Here is a 16,644-nt window from a genome sequence, read left to right on the forward strand (position 1 = left end):
CCACAGTCTTTTGCATCAAGAATTGACTTTTGCATTTTGTTTAGGAATGCCACACATAAAAAAGAAACTGCAATAAAAGGTCAGGTGTAGTATTGCATTGTGGCTGCATTGTAATAGAATCCTGAGTTTGAAAGAACTGGACATTGCAGTATTTAAAACGATCGCCAATATTGCAGTGAACAAAAATCCCTAATTTTCCGTTATCAGCATAAAACATACCCATGTCAATTGTGGCACAGGTCACCATGAAAAAGTTAAAAATCACACAACACCAGGTTATAGTCCAACAGGTTTATTTGGAAGCACTAGCTTTTGGTGCGCCCCTGATGAGGGGAGCAGTGCTCTGAAAGCTAATGCTTCCAAATAAACCCTTTGAATATAACCTGGTGCTGTGTGATTTTTAACTTTGTCCACCCCAGTCTAACACCAGCACCTCCAAGACATGGTCACCAGGAAAATAAGAGTTATTTACATGGTGACAAAGAAAAATGAACTTGTAATTAACTACTCACAGGATTGAATTGTTTGTATGTGAGATGTGTTTGTTCTCTTGTCCTGAGAGTGACTGTTCCAAGTTTCTTTAATGAGTTGAAGTGAAGGTCTGAAAGATGATGCTCATTAAGCTGTGCCAAGAGTTTCATTGCCAGATGAGCTTGAAGAGAGTTCTTTCACTTTCAAGTTATTGCTGTTTATTACCTCACTTGGTTGACTTACAACTGTTTTGATTATATATCTGGTGAAGTCTGACTTTGCAAGCAGCTTTTGCTGTTTAAAATGCAGGCAGAAAACTTGGGAACATTCATCAAGTGATTTGTACAAATTCACAGTCTTTTGGCTAAAGAAAAGTGATGTTTGATTGCGCATCTTGAATGGTCATTTGACACTTTGAAATTCATCCAGTCTTATTGGATAGGATACCACCATAATCAATGAAATAACAATGGGACTCATTTCACATTTTTCTAGCACACATTAACTTCCAACATTTCTTTTCTCTGTGGTGAGATGAAAAGGTGAGTCAGTTGGAGTGCTGTAGTTCTGTTTTCGATGGCCCAACCTTAAGCAGAAGTTTGTGTGAATTCCTCGGATAGATGTAAATGTCCATACTTACTTTGGTATTGATTGGAACTCAGGACTATCTGACGAGATGTCAATGATCATCTGATTTGCAGTCACCATTTTTAATAGACTACTTAGATTCAAAATTTCTAAATATTGTCTGATAGTTCATAATATGGTATTAGCTGTGGCTCATCTAATAGCCCATCCATCTCTGAGTTGGAAGGTTATGGATTCAAGATCATCCCAAAACTTGAACACACATTTTTGAGTAGTTCTGAGTAATAGTGAAAAAATGATGATATTGTTTCAAGTAAGAATAGTGAATGATCTGGAGAGGAGTAGATGTTTTTCTATGCAACTGTGGCCCTTGTCCTTCTAGATGGAAGACATTGAGGGTTGAGGAAGTGAGGTGCTGCAGCAACTGGATTTTAGGTATGTTGCATACTGTTGCCACTGTACACTTGTGAAGGAAGGAATGACCATTTAAGGTGAAGGATGGAGTACCAATTAAGTATGCCACTTTAATAAATATGAAATACTGTAGTGGATAGAGAGTTCCTGAGAAACTCAGCAGATTTGGCAGCATTTGTGAAGAGAAAACTTGAGTTACCATTTTGAGTCCAATGACTATTCTTCAGAATAGTACTTTGCCTAGGCCTTGAAGCTGCCCTCATTTAGACAAGTAGTGATTATTTATGCACACTATTAACTTGTGCCTTTCAATGGTGGACATACTTTGGCAAGATACAGTTCCACACATAACAGTTATATCATTATTGGCCAATAGAAGAGACCAAGTGGTGTCCAATTATATTGATGCTTTCTCAAGTCAGAGTTATGATACATTTGACAATCTCATGCCTCCCTGTATACATGCACAAACATACTATCACAATGTACAGCACAGCTACAATCTGGGTGATGAATTCAGTCAATTCAAGAGTTGCTCCTGCCTCAGCTTCAGTGTGAGCAGTCTGGGCTAGTGTCTTTAACAGTAGGTCAGTTTGTTGTGCCACCACCAAAAAAGTTTTCTTTATTATCCCATTGGGGTTTCTGGACTAGTTTCAGAGACCGAAGCTCTGCTGTTTTCAGTGCCACCTCAGCCTCCATTGGCTGAACTTGTCTGGCTATAGACTTCATAGGAGAAAGTGAGGACTGCAGATGCTGGAGAGTCAGCGTCGAAAAGTGTGGCACTGGAAAAACACAGTAGGTCAGGCAGCATCCAAGGAGCAGGAAAATCGACATTTTGGGCATAAGCCCTTCATCAGGAATGTGTAGACTTCATAGCCACACAGTCAGCAAAAATGCTCGACACTTTGTCCAGTGGCTGTTTGGTCTACCTGACATCAATAGATTTCTTGGAGACCACTGAGGATCCCAGTTAACGTTACTCTGGACAAGTCAGATCTCAGAATTTAAGAAAACCAGAAATGAAATCCCGAGAATCCCAGATCTGGAATCCATGAATGAAATCTAGCTTCATAGCTTTTCTTTTTAACATAAGCACATCAGGCTGCAATAAAACAAAAGTGTATTACACAAAAGAACTATGCATAAAAGTAAAACAAGCCAAGCTATCTAATTTTAACACAGTTTGCAAGATTCAAAATACATGGCAAAACAAGGTCCATTCTACTCCTCAACACGATCACTTTACAGTTGGTCGAAATTTTCCTTTAGACAAAAGTGAGGACTGCAGATGCTGGAGATCAGAGTCTCGATTAGAGTGGTGCTGGAAAAGCACAGCAGGTCAGGCAGCATCTGAACAGCAGGAAAATCGACCTTTCGGGCAAAAGCCCTTCATCAGGGATTTTCCTGTCTTCGGATGCTGCCTGACCTGCTATGCTTTTCCAGCACCACTCTAATCGAGGCCAAACTTTTCCTTTATCAAACCTGTAGGTAACATAATTACTTAATTACTGTTCAATCCTGTAACCTGTAAAGTCCTTTTCTTGAACATTCTCACATCTGAGATTTTAGACTTCTCTGCTATTTTAATAATCCATGAAGATTTCTAACCAAACACTCTTGACCTGAAAGTTTCACAAACTTAACTCTTTCACTGAGGTAGTTTATTTCCTTAATAACTTTGAACAATGTATTTTTTTCTGGGAGAAATATTTGCATCAGACTTCAGTCAAGACTCTTTCAAACTATCCAAAAACATTCCATTCTCTGAATTTTTCTAAGCTACAACTAATCCTTGATTGTTCTAAATCCAAAAGCAAGTTAATGCATTTCAATGGCTTCTCTCTCCTGTCACAAAACTCCACAAAATTCCAAACAAACCAAACAAAATAAACAAATTCCATTCTCTGCCCAAGACCTGCAGTCATCTGCTCTCTGACACATATTGATTTAAAATTATAGTTCTGGAAAGACTGACAGTTAATTATCAAACACCTTCACAAAATGTAGGCCAATACTGATGTACTGCTGGTTTAAAATCCAAACTCTTAACAAAAAATGCAGTGGGACATGTCTAAGTGCCTCGGGGGAGTAGTCTGCAGTGAAGCCCATGATGAGCACCCATCAGTTTGGGATCAGGGGACTGTTGGCCAGCCGAGTTAGTCAAGGATAGCCTCCCACACAGCTGTAGGCTTTGGCTACAGTCAAGCCCATGATCAGGATATTATTACACAGAGGTATCATGCCCCTATGCTCCAGGGAGCAGGTCATGGTCATTCTTTGGTCTCTCTAAGAGGCAATGCAGAGAAAGATCTGTCACAGTCCGGAAAATCTACCAGTTGACAGCTCAATTTGCTTGATGGGGTGGGCCCTGATTGTCACACCACCAACATTCACATACATGAAGAGAGAGCAGGGGGCTGGAGGAAGAATGGACAAGTAGGAAGTCTTTGTCACATGTACACAGTTTGGGTGGTGATCTAGGAAAGTACAAAGCCTACGGGGTGAATGGAATGGGCCCCTAGAAAGCTGATGTTAGAGGTCTCAGTGCCATGCTAATGCTGAGGGTAAAAGTCTCTCACAGAAAACCTCTCAGAAAACTGCTCAGATAAGGAGGCCCACTCAAATATAAGGAATCCAAAAATGACCTTCGCAGAGCCACTAAGACAGCCAAGGACCAATATCAATCCAAACTAGAGACCCAGACCCAGCGACTATGGCAAGGACTGAATGACATCACAGGATCTAAAAAAAGATATTGCAAGATAGCAGACGATGATACATCCTTCCCAGATCGTTTCAACAGTTTCTATGCTCACGTTGAGCAGAATATTGGCGGAGAGGTAACACCTATTCCAACAAGTCCTGATGAACCTATCCCAACTGTCACTGCATCAGAGGTCAGATCAGTTTTCCTTCTTGTGAATCCAAGGAAAGTGATGGGACCAGACGGAGTAGCAGGCCGTGCACTCAGAGCATGCGCAGATCAATTGGCAGAGGTCTTATCGGATATCTTTAACCTCTCCCTGCAGTAAGCCACTGTCCCTGCCTGTTTCAAGATGGCCAATATCATCCCTGGGCCTAAGAAGGCTCATGCAGCATGTCTCAATGACTATCACCCAGTGGCCCTAACTTCTTTGGTCATGAAGTGCTTTGAAAGGCTGGTCATGGCATTAATCAAGTTCAGCCTCTCCACTACTCTAACCCACTCCAATTTGCCTATCGGACCAAAAGATCCACATTAGATGCCATATCACTTACCCTTCACTCCTCCTGAGAACATCTTGACACCAAGAACAGCTACATAAGAATCCTAGTCATTGACGACAGTTCAGCCATCAACACTATTATCCCCTCAAGACTGATTACTAAACTTAGTGATCTCGGACTAAGCCCCGCTCTCTGCAACTGGATCCTCCGTTTCCTGACCCGCAAGCCACAATCAGTGAAGATTGGGGATAATACTTCATCCTCACTAACACTCAACACTAGAGCCCACCAGGGGTGCGTACTCAGCCCCCTACTGTACTCACTGTATACCCACGACTGTGTTGGCAAATACCAGACTAATGCCATTTGCAAGTTCACTGATGACACCACCATAGTTGGTCGAATCTCAATGGTGGTGAAACAGACTACAGATGGGAGATGGAAGACCTGGAAAAATGGTGCACTGAGAACAACCTAGCTCTCAATGCCAGCAAAACCAAGGAACCCATTATTGACTTTTTGCCCCCCTACACATGAAGAGCACAGAGGTGGAACAATTGGAGAATGTCAAGCTCCTGGGAGTGGTCATCCACAACAAGCTTTCTTGGACTTTTCATGTGGATGCGCTGGTTACAAAGGCCCAACAATATCTCTTCTTCCTCAGGCAGCTGAGGAAATTTCGCATGACTGTGAATACCCTTGCCAACTTTTATAGGTGCGCCATCAAGAGCATTCTGTCTGAATGTATCACTGTCTGGTATGGCAACTGTACCATTCAAGATCAGAGACAATTACAGAGAGCGGTGAACTCGGCCTGGACAATCACACAGGCCAACCGCCCATCTATCGAATCCATCTACCAGATCTGCTGTCAAGGAAAGGCCGCCAGCATTCTCAAAGATCCATCCCACTCTGCCAATGTTTTTCTACAACTTCTACCACCGGGGAGAAGGTACAGAAGCCTAAACACATGCACCAGCCGGTTTTGAAACAGTTTCTACTCTACTGTTGTTAGAGTACTGAATGGACTCACAAACTCTTAACATTTGCATGTACCTGTGTTTTTGTTTTTGCCACTGTTTACCTATTATTTACTAGCTATGCTACTTAACTGTGTGATCTGCCTGTATTGCTCACAAGACAAAGCTTTTCACTGTGCCTCGGTACACGTGACAATAAATTCAATTCAATTCAATTCACTGTCATGTCAATCATGAAACACTTGGATAGCACACAATATTGGGGAGAAGGGATTTGGAATGATGAGGGGGGTGGAGTCATAAGTGAACTGACGTGTGAGAGGGGGCTCTATCTGCAACTGGTAACCTGGCCTTCACAGAGGAATAACATTGTCCTCGAACAGATGATATGTTGGCTACACAGGCATGCAGGGTACCTACTGCCTGGCCATCCTGCAGCGTCAACCATCTCGAGTGCACCCATACACATTGTTTGTTGTAAATTTAAAAAAAAAACTCTTCCTTTGTTGTTATATTTTTCCCAAACAAATTAGCTTATATTTTAAAAGGAGCCAATTTAACCAGCCTTTCTTGAATTGATCAAAAAAGTGAGTTTATTAGTTACTACATGCAAGAAGTAATACAATATAACACATTTACACACAATAGGATGGGAGATGTCCAAAAACAAACAAATTTGCAATCAGCCTCTGAAATACTAATGAAGAGTGAACAGTTGAATTCTGCAGCTATTTGCAGTGGAGATTACCAGTAGCATTAAGATTAGTTAATTTCATGATCCTTAGTTTTGTAGAAAGTCGAGATTCAATTGTTCTGATTAAGTTTGATCATGATTGAATTCCATCATTCACAGTGACAGAGAGTCCTTTTGTTTTGCTGTAGTCCTTTTGTCTGTCTGTTAGCTAACTGACTTCGAGCACAAAGAGAGCGAGAGAGTCTTTACCTGCAACTCAGGGGTGACTAGGATATGAGTCTTCAAATTTCACAGCATGCTAGAGTCCAAATCCAGGCTAATACACCCAAGAAGCATCAGTTCCAGTAACACCCTCTGATCGAGGCAAAACAGGCTTTTTAACCCCTTTCCCTGTATATTCTTTAAGGGAAACAAACACAAAATGTATCTGCAGTTTCAGACATTTTCCACTGAGGATAGCTTACTGTTGGACAGATGGCTATTATCTCAAGTTTCTCTCTCTCTGTGTTTGATGTTTCTTTGTCACATTTAGGCCTTACATCCCATCTGTCTCACACAGAATTTCTGCCAGCCAGCCAGCCAGCCAGCTAGCCATTGAGTTTACACCTGCAGTTACTTTGTCTTTGTAGCAGTCCTCTTTTAAGAAACACATTTGGAAAGAAGGGATAAAAATGTCTGCAATATTTTGTGGTTCTAACCCATTATCTTAACAATATCCAAGCTGCTCTGCTCAGTCTCAGCTGGAATGGATATATGTCCCCAGAATTGTAAAATAGTGAGTTAACTCTCAACGATATGCTATCCATCAAGTAAATATATTTTTCACAATCAATTTAGGTTTCACTTTTCCCTTTTATCAGGTTTTGCTAAATTTATGCTAAGAAGGAAAATTAGTAAGATGTGAAACATGAAGTAGTTTTGTCAACATGGATAATAGAGATTGTGAATATTTGAGAAGCTTCATCTGGAGGCTCACTGAAGATGTTACAGAGCATGGTGACGAAACATCCGAAAATGAACCTTCCAGCTTAGCAAGCAAACCTACGTCCAAGAGATTGCGAATTAATGAGGGGTGAGGCGCAGGAGGAGATGTTGGTGACAAATCTTCAGTGCTATCTGTTGATTTTATTGACCACCCCCCGATAATGATTAGTTTTAAAATTATTTTCATTGTCTTAACACCAATGATCCATTAGACCCAAAAAGACAGCAAATGGAAATTTTTTTTCTGTATGTTTCTTACTTCTTTTTAATGTATTCAAAATGTCTCAATCAAAAATTCTTCTTGTTTGTTAAATGCTTTTGAAGTTTTGGTATCATTTCTTTAAAAATAGCGTACCTTGATATGTACAGTTCTATTAAGCTAAATATAAAGAATCTTAATTGACCACATTTTGAGGGATTAGTGCATGAAATATTCAAGAAAGTGATGTGTTATGGCTTCACTTTGCTGAATTGTCTGTGGAAATTGTCATATTTTCTAGAGGTTTACATTTTATCACTTTTCATCTCTTAAAGAATAACAACAACAGGTAAATATACGGGGTAGACCATTTAGGACAGAGATGAGGAGAAACTTCTTCACCCAGAGAGTGGTGGCTGTGTGGAATGCTCTGCCCCAGAGGGCAGTGGAGGCCCAGTCTCTGGATTCATTTAAGAAAGAGTTGGATAGACCTCTCAAAGATAGTGGAATCAAGGGTTTTGGAGATAAGGCAGGAAGCGGATACTGATTAGGAATGATCAGCCGTGATCTTTTTGAATGGCGGTGCAGGCTCAAAGGGCAGAATGGCCTACTCCTGCACCTATTGTCTATTGTCTATTAACAAAGTTGCTGTAAGATTTTCTATTTTATTCTGAAATATCTGAAATATTTACATTTGTAAATGCCATAAGTTCATATAAATGTTTGCACATAAAAAAATACAAAGTGTATCCAATAAAACAAAAAACTGTGAATGCTGGAAATCTGAAATAAAAACAGAAACTTTTGGAGAAACCCAACAAATCTGACAGCATCTGTGGAGAGAAAGCAGAGTTTAATTCTGGGTCCAGTGACCCTTCTGCAGAATATCTTTACTTTTAAATAACATTTACATAGGACCCTATAGTAATTGGACATTATAAATAAGGAGACATCATTACAAATTGGAACATGATAAAATTCTGATGATCTGGTATCGACTAAAGCAGAAAAGACAATAGCAAACCCAGTCCAGTTGACTCTAAAAAGTCTCCCTCACTAACACCTGGGGTTGAGGGCCTAAACTGGAAGAGTTGTCTCAAAGACTAGTCAAGCAACAGCCTGATATAGTCATATCCAGAATTAGACCCTACAGACAATGTCTCAGATACCACAGTCACAATCCCTTCGTATGTCTTGTCCATCCCCAGTAGGACAGACCCAGCAGAAATGGCACATGGTGGTCTGTAGTAGGTAGGGAATTGCCTTGGGAGTCCTCCGAACCCCATGACATCTTATGACCTTAGCTTAAGCATGGACAAGGAAACCTCCTGGGATTACCAAATACTTTCCTCCCTTGGCTGATATATCAGTACTCCTCCATGTTGAGCAACACTTGTAAGGAAGCATTGAGAGTGGCAAGGGTAGAACATGTACTCTGGGTGTCAGATTTCAGCATCCACTACCAAGAGTGATTCAGCAGCAGTACTAATGATTGAGCTGGTCGGATCCTAAAGGACATAGCCGCTAGACTGGATCTGCAGCAGGTGATGGAGGAATCAACAAGATGGAAAAACATACTTGACCTGATCCTGACCAATCTGCCAGCTGCAGATACATCTGTCCATAATAGTTTTGGTAAGAGTGACCACAACACAGTTCCTGTGCAGATGAAGTCCTGCCTTCACAATGAAAATATGTGTTGTGTGGCACTATCACCATGCTAAATGGGACAAACTCCGAAGAGATTTACCAACTCAAGATTGGTCATCCATGAGGCACTGTGGTCCAACAGCTGAAGCAGAATTATTCTCCAACACAATCTGCAACCTCATGGCCAGGTATACCTCAGACTTGAAATTACTATCAAACCAGGGATCAATCTGGTTCAATGAAGGAGTGCAGGAGGGCATGCCAGGAGCAGCATCAAACATTCCTAAAAATGAGGGGTCAACTTAATAAAGCTTTGAAGAACTACTTGAATGCCAAACAGCATAAGCAGCAAGTGAGACAGAACTAAGTGGTTCCATAATTAACAGATCCAATCTAACCTCTTGTCAGATCTAGTTAAAGCAAATGGTGAAAGGTAATACACAATTAAACAACTCACTAGAGAAAGAGATATTCAAATATTCCCATCCTGAATGATGGAAGAGCCCAACACATCAGTGCAAAAGATAAGGCTGAAATATTCACAATAAGCTTCAGCCAGAAGTGCAAGCAGATGATCCCCCTCAACCTCCTCCAGTGCTCCCCAGCATCACAGATGCCAACTTCAATCAATTCAATTCTAATATCTAATATGAAGAAATGATTGGAAGAACTGGATACTTCAAATGAAAGATGCCCTGTCAACATTCCAGCAATAGTATTGAAGACTTTATGTCCAGAACGTGCTGGTCTCCTAGCTAGGCTGTTCCACTGTGGCTGCAACCCAACAATTTGGAAAATTGCTACATCATATACACAAAAAGCAGGACGAATCAAACCTGGTCAATTACTGCCCCATCAGTCTGCTCTTGATCGTCAGTAAAGTGATGGAAGGTGTCACCAACACTGCTATTACGCAGCACCTGCTTAACTCTGGGTGGACCTGATGAAGGGCTTTTGCCCAAAACATCGATTTTCCTGTTCCTCGGATGCTGCATGACCTGCTGTGCTTTTCCAACACCACTCTCATCTTGAGTCTAATCTCCAGCATCTGCAGTACCCACTTCTGCCTACTCAGTGACACCCAGTTTGGGTTCCACCAGGTCCAGTCAACTCTTGACCTCATTACAGTCTTTACTTAAACATGGAAAGAAGGAGCTGAATTCCAGACGTGAGGTGAGAATCATAACCCTTGACATCAAGTCCGCATTTGACCGAATGTGGCATCAAGGAGCCCTAGTAAAACTGGAGTAACTGAGTATCAACAGGTAAACTCTCTGCTGGTTGGAGTCATACCTGACATATAGGAAGAGACTGTAGTGACAGGAGGACAGTCATCTCAGCTCTAGGACATCTTTGCAGGAGATCCTCAGGGTAGTGTCTTCAAACATCTTCAAATGCTTTATCAACGACGTTGCTTCCATCATAAGGTTAGAAGTGGGGATGTTCACTGATGATTGCACAATGTTCAGCACCATTTGCATCTCCTCACTCCCCAGTTGTCTGGACAGTTGCAGCTCTAACAACACTCAAGGAGCTTAACACCCTCCAGAACAAAGCAGCTAACGTGACTGGCACCACTTCCATGCTTAGTACCGATGCTCAGTAGCAGCAGTGTGTACCATTAAAAAATACAGAAATTCATGAAGGGTCCTTAGACAGCAGCTTCCAAACCCATGACTACTACCCTGTAGAAGGACATTGGCAGCAGATACATGGCCACACCAGCTATAAGTTCCCCACTAAGCTACTCACTATCTTAATTTGGAAATATTTCACTGTTCTTTCAGTGCCATTGGGTCAAAATGCTGGAATTCCCTCCCTAACATTATTATAACATATGGACCACAACAGTCCAAGAAAGTTGTTCAACAGCACTTTTTCAACAAATGGGCAATAAATGCTGGCCCAGCCAGTGATGCCTACATCTCATGAATGAATATACATAAGGTATATGAATGTATATTTCTTTGTGCAGTGAAGTGTCAGTCATCTCACCTGTGTAGCCTCCTATCATGTGCACAATGATTGGTAGTTGCAGACAGCCAGCACTTGACTCGGGTATAAAGCTGAAAATATCACTGGTGCTAAGGATATTGGGCTGTCCGACAAGGCAGATACTTCTGCCTACAGCGAGGAGAAGAATACAAAGAGCTGGGCACTAGGATGCTTGGCTCATAAGTAATGATATGAATCTGGGGGGAACCTGTGTGAGAGAATGCACTAGGGAAACGTGCCATGAAACGTGTCAATGTTGACACTTAGCTAAATTTGGGAAAAGTTCAGCCCTTTGTTGGTCTTGTGTTAAATGTGCTGGGATTCATCCAATGTTGCTTTCTGAGATCATCTGGTAATCTGTCTGAGGCAATACTTGTGACAAATTATTTTGAACGATTAAAAATGTCCTCAGGGGTTTAAGCAACAATAAAGGTTTTATAATGCAGCAATTTATGTTATAGAAAGCTGGCCCTACATTTTATTATGAAAGTGTGCATGTGAGGTTGCATAAATTGTAAGTTGTATTAACATTTGTCAAGAAATCATTTTCTTGTTTTAGTGACCTTTGTGAAGCAATAATTCTTTTTCCATCTTAAGTCAGCAGTGATAACATTTACAATTACCATGTAATTTGTGCAGGAATGAAAACTCATCATTAATTTCACATGACATGGGATTTTTTTCCACATGAACTTACTGGAAAGAAGCTGGAACTGGAAATTGGCTCGCATTATTAAGGATGGCAAAATAAATGTAATGTGATAAGTTTTCTTTAAAGTGTGCACCATCAGAATATATCGCATTCAAAATTAATAGTCTCTTCCTTTGGATTCATGTATGCCTTTTTTTCCTACGTTCTGTCATTGTTAAAATGTATTTTATCCAAATCTGTATTTTCTGTTTGTTTCTGTCTTTTGTGAAGCAGCTGGACAGAAACACATTCTGGCAGAGACGTCTCAGAGCTGTTGGTGGTCAGGGAGAGATAAATGGTCACAACAAAGTCTATGGGGGGAGGGTGTAAAAAGACCACATAGAGAGCAGAGCTACTTGTGAAGAAGAGAAAAGCAAAATAAGAGACTACAGAACTAAAAGATGTGTAAAGATAGAAAAGAAAACACATTGTGTCTGATAAAAAGTGTTTACAATGAATTGTAATGAGTGGATTGTAAATTTTGGATTACAGATTTGAACATTTATAACACCGATGCTTTGAACTATGGAAATCATAGATTTTCATGACAGACAAGATTAAAATGGGATAGTGATTATTTTTGTTCCAAATGAGATTTTATGTAAATAAACTTTACGGATTGATTTATACAAACTAATAAAATAAGAGCAAAATTAGGCCATTTAGCCCCTCACGTCTGCTCTGCCACTTGGTCTGTTTGTGTTTTGAATTCCTCATTCTCATCCACCTGAATCCTTTTAGTCCCTTACATGAATCTATCTACCTCTGCCTTACAAATATTCAATGATCTTGCTTCAACTGCCTTCTGAGATGAAAAGTTCCCAAGTCACACAGGAAAATAAAACTCTGCTCATATTGGTCTTTAAAAGTTGAACTTTAAAGAGTGCTCCCTCATTCTGGACTGACCCAAAAGAGAAAGGAATGGTTGAATTTGATCAGAAATCACTAAGCGTCAATTTTGTGGAGTTTCACACAAAGTTCTCTCTGTTACCCCAACAAGTGTCACCATGCTACTCTCCGCAGCTCACCTCATTAACATTGCGATGGCACCCTGCTCACGCATTGCTCAATAGTGACAGAAACCCCATCACTGCCTGGACCTTCTAGGATTTCCAATGCCCATGCCATTTCCAAAGCCCATCTTGCATAAGGCAAAGCACTGTCAGCCAGGAGCTGCCCTGCAGAATGTACACTTGGGAAGGGAATGAAAAAGAAATGATTCTGAGGGCATGGCTGACATGTTGTTGCTAACACAACTGTGCATTCAAAAATGTATTGCTATTTAACATCATCACCAGTCTCATCGATTATTTGTAATTGCAGCTACAAGAATCAAGCTGCATTGTTACTTATTCTCCTCCCCACTTCCTGTCCCTCGTGTCATCCCTTCTTAAAACTCCCATCTAAAAGGAGCGTTATTCTTTCTCTCATACTCAGTGAAGCCGAACATTTTCTCATCACTCAATGTGGGAGCATCACATCTTGCAAAGCCTTCAAACAGTTGACAACATTCACCAACAATTTTATTCACCAACAAAAAATTGTTGACTTTGGAATCTTCAGTCACCCAGTGTAGTTGTTTTAATGGAGAACTAGACTTCTAAACATCCCCAGTCACATTATTGGATGATTGCTCCTCATTCAGCAGTGTCCATGTCAATTGCATTCACTGCTCTGTTTTAGAAGTCTGAGGACTGTACATTTCCATCAGTCCTGTAAAGTTTGTGACTTCTTTCCTGTTGACAGTATGGAACCTGTCTCTTATGCATACACAGGCAATCTCACCAGATTCTATTTGGATTCCTCCATAACTCTAGGAAGCCCAATGATATCTTCTAGTTGCTCCTTGAGGGGCTGACCAACAATTTGTTTCTGAACCAATTATTCCCTTGACAGGAGTTGAATTCCTTCTGCTACAGCAAGGATGTTGAGATCAAGACACGCTTGTAAGCTTAAAAGTGTATCAGTTGAGTACCGTAAGCACATTTTCAATTTTCATATACTGTTTGTCTTATAACATTACTTGTCACACACCTTTTATCTTAGGACATTTTCCAAATGGATCGTATAGTTTAATCTTTGTGGGCTGTAACTTAGTTTCTTCAGTCAGGATATCTGATCTGACAAGATAATATCAGTCGTTTCTGTACCAAGGTTAAAACTGACAAGATGATCATTGACATAAATAAGCATTGTGAAAGAATCCTTTGTTAAAATCATTGCAAAAATATTTATGAAGAATGGTCCTTTTTCCTAGGAATGGCTCTCATGTCTTTTCTGATTGCTATGCATCTCTTCTGGAAACAGGTGCTGTACTGTGTCGATCTTCTTGCATGTGTTACTCTTCCTTTCTTAGCATTTGGCTTCTGCATGAGTATCTTTCTGGTTTCTGCCTCTAGCATAACTTGAAAAGCTTTCTGCAAAGTTAGATCTTCCTTTAACTGTAACAATTCAAGAATTCCAACAACAATTCTGTCTCTCACTTTGGATTTATTTATCATAATTTCACCTACTGTGCATAAATAATGCCCTGAAGAATAAGTACTCTATTTTATTTACATCAAGTTTTAAAATGTTCATCAGTATGTACTTTCATGAAGCTACTATGTTTTCTCAAACTATCTTGCATTTAAAGATGTCTGGTTTCTTCTGATCAAGAGAGCTCCAATTCCTTGTCTGCAGGTCAGATAGCAGTGATTCATGATAATGAACACATACCATCAGTGGCTGTAGTACTGGTGCCTTGGGAATGGAAATATACAGCAAGTGGTTGCAGTCCTTTCAATGTACCATATGCAAAGAGACGGCCTGAAGGGTGTAACTGAAACCTGTGAAATTAATATTTATTTTAATACAATTTTGATTTAGTAAGTAGTTGTGTTGAAATTGTACTCTTACCAATTCTTCAACTGAAAATACAGTATACAAACATTAGTCCTTTTGATATACATTTTTTTTCTAATTTTACATGTGTCTGCCTATCAAAATGAAAAGATTTCATCTTAAAACTAGATTTAATAATTAGTTAGGGAGTTATTTTCAGGACATATTTACTTAATGGGTTTTATTCCAAACATACTTTCAGGAGTTAATTTTTGCAATGATGATCAATATTGCAACATATTGATGTTGTTGGAACATGCGAAGGATTCCTTTTCTTAAAACACATGTCCGCTTTCCCAGTAAATTGGTATGTTACATGGTTACATATTTCTTTAAATTCAAAGATGCATTTTGGCAATGAGGATATTTGGACCTTTTTCAGTTATGAATTTTTCTTTTCCTTTGAAGTAGTACCAAATAAATAGTCTTATTTCAACTAATACTTCCTTTTGATTTTAAGAGGTCCCATATTCTTTTACATACATGTATCCTTTAGCCAATTCTGACCCACCCATCTCTCTTCTGAAGTGATTAACTCTAAACTGCAGTGTGAATCCACATGCTGGTAACCTTTGGTACTATGTTCAGTAGCTCTTACTCATGTGTGATCTTTAGTAGTGAGTATCAGCAGGCTCTTTAGTGGAGAGGCATTTGAACCATGGCTGATCATGTTCTCCCCTGACATTAATAGGGTGGCACGGTGGCTCAATGCTGCCTCACAGCATCAGTGATCCGGGTTCAATTCCAGTTTCGGGCAGCTGACTGTGCAGAGTGTGTAGATTCTCCCGTGTCTACATGTGTTTCCTCCAGGTTCTCTGCTTTCCTTCTGCAATCCAAAGATGTGCAGATTAGGTGGGTTGGCCATGCTCAAATTGTCTGTAGTGTTCAGAGATGTGTAGGCTGGATGGATTAGCCATGGTAAATCTGAGGTTACAGGATACATTGAGGGGCTGTGTCTAGGTGGGAGGCTCTTCGGAGGGTTGGTGTGGACTCGATGGGCCAAATGGCCTCTCCCCATACCATAGGGATTCTGTGATTCACACATTAACATTTCAAGGTGAAGTCGATAGGAATCAGAAATTCAGGTGATCTTTTGGGTCCTTGCCTAATTGAGGAGTAAGGAGGCAATTATATGGCTCTTTCAGCATGACAAGAACATAAGAGCACATGAATTTGGAGCAGGGTAGGCTTTTTGGGTCCTCAAGAGTGTTCTACAAGAAGTTCCAATTGATAAGTCAAATGAGGAGACTCTTTCCCTTGGATATTGCATGTGATGGTTTAGTGGTTTATTTTCAACTTCTGCTTAGGATTTACAAAATGCAAGTCTCAACAGTTTCTTGATATATTGACTTGGTAAATTAATTCCCTATTAAAAAGGAGCAAAGTTACTTGTAGTCAAATAGATTACTAGGTATACCATGTGTGTGGTCTGCAAAATTGCTTAAATATTTTACTGTTCTCTACAGCTTTAACTGAAGGTTGACAAACCAATATATTTTCTTTCTATATGTAACCAGGTTGTGTATTCTCCAGAACATTTTCATTCCAGGCACTGCCTTTCTATGCTCTGGTCTTGGGGCTTTCTATACATTTGAAACATGTTGAAAATAGTACTTAAATATTACAGAACATGATAAAATCTAAATGCTAAAACAGAATTAAAAACAAAATTTTCCCATTAGTACAATATGATCAGTGTAGCATAATTTACTTAATCCAGAATTGACTGAACTATCCCATGAAAGCTAATAAATGATGTGTTAAAGTGCATGGGAATGTAATAGTGCTCCTTGCAAAATGAGGGCAGATGTGACTTAGAGGGAGAGGAAGTTTTCACTCTCTTTTCTTGACTAGACCTAAGTAGAGCAGTTGGTTTACTGTGGTAAAG

This window comes from Chiloscyllium plagiosum, unplaced genomic scaffold (genome assembly GCF_037043375.1).
Source record: "Chiloscyllium plagiosum isolate Xiang-an unplaced genomic scaffold, Cpla_swu_hap1 HiC_scaffold_14, whole genome shotgun sequence".
In the NCBI taxonomy this organism is placed as follows: domain Eukaryota; kingdom Metazoa; phylum Chordata; class Chondrichthyes; order Orectolobiformes; family Hemiscylliidae; genus Chiloscyllium; species Chiloscyllium plagiosum.